Here is a 6016-nt window from a genome sequence, read left to right on the forward strand (position 1 = left end):
CCTTGAGGAATTGCCACACTGTCTTCCACAATGGTTGAACTAATTTACATTCCCACCAACAGTGTAAAAACGTTCCTATTTCTCCACAACCTCACCAGGATCTGTTGTTTCTTGACTCTTTAATAATTGCCATTCTGACTGGTCATTGTGGTTTTGATTTGCATTTCTCCAATGATCAGTGATATTGAGCTTTTTTTCATGTTTGTTGGCTGCATAAATGTCTTCTTTTGAGAAGTGTCTTTTCATATCCTTTGCCTGCTTTTTGATGGAGTTGTTTGTTTTTTTCTAGTGAATTTGTTTAAGTTCCTTACAGATTATGGATATTAGACCTTTGTCAGATGGGTATATTGCAAAAACTTTCTCCCATTCTGTAGGTTGCCTGTTCACTCTGATGATAGTTTCTTTTGCTGTGCAGAAGCCCTTTAGTTTAATCAGATCCCATTTGTCCATTTTGGCTTTTGTTGCAATTGCTTTTGGCGTTTTTGTCAGGAAGTCATTGCCCATGCCTACATCCTGAATGGTATTGCCTAGGTTTTCTTCTAGGGTTTTGTATAAGGTGTAAGGAAGGGATTCAGTTTCAGTTTTCTGCACATGGCTAGCTAGTTTTGCCAGCACCATTTATTAGATAGGGAATCCTTTCCCCATTTCTTGTTTTTGTCAGGTTTGTTGAAGATCAGATGGTTGTAGATATGTGGTATTATTTCTGAGGCCTGTTCCCTTCCATTGGTCTATATATCTGTTTTGGTACTAGTACCATGCTGTTTTGGTCACTGTAGCCTTCTAATATAGTTTGAAGTCAGGTAGCATGATGCCTCCAGCTTTGTTGTTTTTGCTTAGGATTGTCTTGGCTATATAGGCTCTTTTTTGGTTCCGTATGAAATTTAAAGTAGTTTTTTCTAATTCTGTGAAGAATGTCAATGGTAGTTTAATGGGAATAGTATTGAATCTATAAATTACTTAGTCTACTGGTCCTGCCTACTTCCCTGTTACCTTTTGGGTGCAAGTAAGAGAAACTCAAACTCAAGATGCTGTAAGCAAATAAAGAAAATTGATGGATTTAGTAACTGAAAGAACCAAGGGTAGATTTAGTTGAGGTACATAGAGACAGAGATTCAAACAATGTTATCAAAATCTAGTTTTTCTCTAATCTCTGAGCTCCATTTTCAGATATTTAATATCCAATCATATTTATTAAGCATGTACTTTATTCCAGACAGTTTTAGATGCTGAGGAAGCAGTGGAAATGAGACAGGTAAGGTCCTTATTTTTGTTGAGTTTACATTCTAGTAAAAGTCTTGAGACACATTCTGATTGAATAGGCTTAGGTCATATGCCTACCTTTGAACCAATTACTTGGCCAACAGGATACATGCTAATGAGGTTTAGGCTGGGATCATTTGCCTGATCCCTAGGGCTAAAGATGGGCCTGCACCTGGACCGTATAGACTGAGAGTAGGCAAGGGCTTGATGCCCAAATGAAAATCTGGGTTGTTGTTGAGAACAGGCAGAATGGATGCTGGGAGTCAAATGACAAATGTGTCCTTCAATTAATTTCTTTGGGATGGCCTACTCAAGAAACTTATCCAAGAAATTGTTTCTTTTACAGTGGTTCTCAAGAATGTATTAATATTAGGATCCCTCAGTAAGCTCGTACAACACACATATCCCTAGGCCTTTACGGAACCAAACTAATTTTATTCAGAATGGTGTGTCTGAGACATTACTTTTCCTAGACTCCCTTGCTGATGACTTAAAAGCTGAAGCTACCAGACAGGATCTCCAAGAAGACTCCTGAAGAGGCAGATGTACTAGGGCATCCCCTATTGCCATTTCTGCTTGCCTTTTCCCTGCTGCCTGCAGGGTCTCGATGGCCCCAGCTCCAGAAGCCCCCTTGGACATTAGTCTGTCGTGACAATGGAAGCCTGTGCTGAGAATGGCAGCCAGAGAGTAGGAAAGAGCTGGATCTCTGATGACCATGGAGCAACCATACCTACTCTAGACCACTTTTCTCCAAACTTTTTCTGTGTGAAGTCACCCATATTTTCACTTTTATGTTGTATACAGTTGAATTTAATCTTACCTGCTTCACTTCTTCACTCGCATATTCTGATATGTTTGAGGTTGAGAACATATAAAAAAATGCTTCCTAGGTAGTTTGATGTGAACTTGTCCTAGTTGTTTGAGGACCACCATCCTAATGTCTAATTTTGGCTTTTGAGGATTAGTGGTGACAACAGACATGATCATGAATGGAAGAGGAGAGTCATTCAGTCACCCTGCTTTTGTTTCTGTTTTTCTTTGTTCTCATTATGCACCAGGATGTGCGTACAGCTTTGCAGGAGGGGACCAAACTGGCTGGCAAAGGAGTTCTTTCACTGTTACTTAGGATGGAAATCATCTCTTTATGGACCAAACTGCCTTTGTCTGGCTGAGTTGGTGAAGAATGTGGTTTAAAAAGCTAGATATCTTCTAATTTCATTTTTCTTTTTCTTTCTTTTCTTTAAACGAGGCAACCCAACTCTGCGAAGGTAATAGTTACTTGCTTCACTGTTATGAAATATAGAAATAAGAATATTGTATGGGCTAAGCTGTAGTTCTCTAAAATTCATATGTTGAAGTCCTAACTTATTCTTTTTCTCATTGTTTGAGACAAAGTCTGGCTCTATTGCCCAGGCTGGAGTGCAGTGGCGTTATCTTGGCTCACAGCAAGCTCTGCCTCCCAGGCTCAAGCCATCCTCCCACCTCAGCCTCCCGAGTAGCTGGGACTATAGGCATGTGCCACCACGCCTCGCTAATTTTTGTATTTTTTGTAGAGATGGGGTTTCAGATATTTAACATCTAATCATATTTATTAAGCATATACTTTGCTCTAGACAGTTTTAGATGCTGAGGAGGCAGTAGGAACAAGACAGATAAGGTCCTTATTTGCCCAGGCTGGTCTCAAACTCCTGAGCTCAAGTGATCCTCCTACCTCAGCCTCACAAAGCGCTGGGTTTACAAGTGTGAACCATTGTGCCCAGTCTGAAGTCCTGAAGTCCTGTCTTCTAGTATCTCAAAATGTATTTGGAGCTAGGTCCTTTAAAGAGGTAATTAAGGTTAAATGAAGTCATTAGGCTGGATCCTAATTCAATATGACTTTTATCCAAAAAAAGAGGCGATTAAAACAGACATGCCGTGTAAAGATAGAGGAAGATGATGGCTGTTCTAGCATTCTCCAAAGAAAACTATGTATGTGTATATATACATATATAGATGTATGTATATACCGTATATATGTATGCATATATATAAAAATATATACATATGTACATTACAATACATAACATCTATTCACACATCCACGCATCCTTTTTATATATATAAATATATATGAAGAAGGTTTATTATGAGGAATTGGTTTACATGATTATGGAGGCTGAGTCCCATGATCTACTGTCTACAAGCTGGAGACACATGGAAGCCAGGGGTATAATTTAGTTCAAGCCCCAAGGATTGAAAACCAGGGGACAGATAGTGCAAATCCTAGTCTGAGAACAGGAGATGAGATAAAATATCCCAGTTCAGAAACAAATGGGTCGAATTCCTCCCTCCTTTACCTTTTGTTCTATTCAGACCCTCAGTGGATGAGATGGTACCCAACTGCATCAGGAGGGCCATCTGCATTACTCAGTACACCAATTCAAGTGCTAATCTTTTCTGAAAGCACTCTCAGACACACCCAGAAATAATGTTTATCTGGGCATCCTGTGACCCAGTCAAGTTGACACATAATAATAACCATCACAATGGCCATCTGCAAGCCAAGGAGAGAGACCTCAGAAGAAATTAGCCCTGCTGACACTTTGATCTCAGACTTCTGGCTTCCAGAACTGTGAGAAAATAAATTTCTGTTCTTTAAGCCACCCAGTCTTTAGTGCTTTGTTATGTCAGCCCAAACAAACTAATACAGAATCCAATCACTTCCTAGACTCAATTTGGTGAGCTATTCTGGCATGCAGAGGATTGCTTTAGAACAAGCAGAAAGCAGGATTTTTGTTATCTGGCATCTGAAGGCATGTGCATACAGAGCACATATAAGATTAATATAAGATGAGTACTTCTCATGTCCACCTATGTATGTATAATTTAATGTGGATGCAATTAGTTTACTTCTAATTTCTCAGGTGACAAATGCCCACATTACTCAATATAGTTATTTCTCCTGCATGCTATTATGAATTGATGTTTCTGAGTGCTTCTAAATCAAGATTTGAAAAAGATGAATTTATAATCCAATCAACATGGATGCCAATTAGATATGAATCTGTGCTAATATTAGATGATCACAGTGCTAATTTTTACACAGGGCATAAAGGAAATACAAGGTTTTAAAAAATGGTTCACTCATAATTATCTGTAATAATTACAAAACCATAAAAAATGGATAAGAATTGTCTAAAATCAGATTATAATGTCCTAAAATGGTTTTCTTAGAATATTTACTGAGTTCCAAATATTGCAAGGTAAACATAATTAGAACATGAGGCAACTTGGGGCCGTCTCCAGGTCCTTAAGTGTTTGGGAAATTTATCAGTCCCTCAAGGGAGGAAACCCTTTTGACATCATCTAGGTAAACAAAGAATTAAACATCAGTGAAATTATTTAGGATTAGACAATAACTGGATGAGGTTTCCGGAAATGCAATATAATCAAATCTTCTTTAAAAAATGTTTTTCCTTTGATGTTTCAGTATGAGCTCTTAAAGACTATATGGTTTGGTTATGTGGCCATTTCAGTTTTAGTTGTTCTTATACATCATTTTAATTGCTCTTATTTTTGTTCCTGAGCCTTGTACTACAGATGTAAAAGTACTTAAAAAGTTAAAATTGTCTTCACAAATATGAATTATTGATTTCATGACCATGTTGTTATCCTGCCAGTTTTTTGTCTGGGGCAATATCATAACAGGCATAATCTTCAAAGCAGAACAAATAAAAATATGAATTTTGCGTATCTCAGTGTAAATGTATTGGTTTAATTTAATAATCCCAGTAATCACCTGTCTACTGCTATGAACAGCATTATCTCCCAAATTTATTAATTTTCTGAGGATTATAGATTTACTTCAGCTGCTTCCCAGTTTTTTTTGTTTTTGTTTTTGTTTTGAGACAGAGTCTGTCTCTGTCGCCCACGCTGGAGTGCAGTGGTGGGATCTCGGCTCACTGCAAGCTGCGCCTCCTGGGTTCAAGCGATTCTCCTGCCTCAGCCTCCCGAGTAGCTGGGACTACAGGCACCCGCCACCACGCCCAGATAATTCTTGTGTTTTTAGTAGAGATAGGGTTTCACCTTGTTAGCCAGGATGGTCTCGATCTCCTGACCTCGTGATCCGCCCGCCTCGGCCTCCTAAAGTGCTGGGATTACAGGCGTAAGCCACCACGCCTGGCCAGTTTCCCAGTTTCTTAACAGGTGTCTCCTCTCTTTGGTTAAAATTCTAACAAAGGGGACACGAACTCAGATGCCTTCAAAGGCCAGGTTCATAGCATAAAGGTACTATAACACTGTGTGTATTTGTGTGTATGTGGTTGAGTGTCTATACATGTGGGTTTGTACGATGTGCATGTGTGGTTGTATGTTGTGTGTGGTTGTGTTTGTGTGTATTTGTGTGTGTTCATATGTGTGTGCGTGTGTACATGCCCACATGTGCATGAGGTGAGGGGTAAGGACTGTGGCTAGCTGCATGGTATGTGCTTTACTGTTAGGTGCTTTTGTTCACAAATTTATAAAATACCATAGTGGCCAAACAGAACATCAAAGCCTTTATGCTTAGATTCTAAAATGTCTTAGTAGTACAGGGTTAAGTTATCCTTTATTTCTAATAAAAAGAGATTTGAAAAGTATATTTTAGAAAGACATCTTGTCCTAAGATTTTGGTGTCAGATTTGGGTTGAGATTTAGCTACTTAAATATTAACTATACACTTCCTCTGTCTTCCTTATTGTATTTTATTTTATTCTTTTTTTTTTTTTTTTTTTTTTTT

Source organism: Mandrillus leucophaeus, unplaced genomic scaffold (genome assembly GCF_000951045.1).
Source record: "Mandrillus leucophaeus isolate KB7577 unplaced genomic scaffold, Mleu.le_1.0 Scaffold523, whole genome shotgun sequence".
NCBI classification, from domain to species: domain Eukaryota; kingdom Metazoa; phylum Chordata; class Mammalia; order Primates; family Cercopithecidae; genus Mandrillus; species Mandrillus leucophaeus.